The following is a 499-nucleotide window of genomic DNA, read 5'->3' on the forward strand; positions in this document are numbered from 1 at the left end:
TTTATTTCACTTTAATATATATATATATATATTATATAATAAATAAAATAATAATAAAAAAATATATAATAAAAAATAAAAAATTTAATTTTTTTCTATCATCTCCCACATGTACATTTATTTGAAATCTACATGTACAATAAAAAAATTTCAAAGTTTTTGATTAACTATATATTAAAATAGATACTGATCACGGATTGATCAAGTATAGAAAGTGGGAAGGAAGAATTTCTATTTATACATTTTGAAACATCTTGATAATGTCTTATTTTTTCAGTATGGCCATTCTTGAAGTTCTAAATTGTAACATGATGGTATCATCTATGATATCTTTATGGACAATTTATTTACTTTTTTATTTTATTCAGGTTTCTATAAGCATTATCTCTCTGTGATTACATATTGGTATCATCTATATAAAATATATATGTATTTATATTTTTATATATATATATATATATATATATATATATATATATATATATTATTATTACTATTA

The sequence above is a fragment of the Atta cephalotes genome, assembly GCF_000143395.1.
Source record: "Atta cephalotes unplaced genomic scaffold scaffold00020, whole genome shotgun sequence".
Classification (NCBI taxonomy): Eukaryota; Metazoa; Arthropoda; class Insecta; order Hymenoptera; family Formicidae; genus Atta; species Atta cephalotes.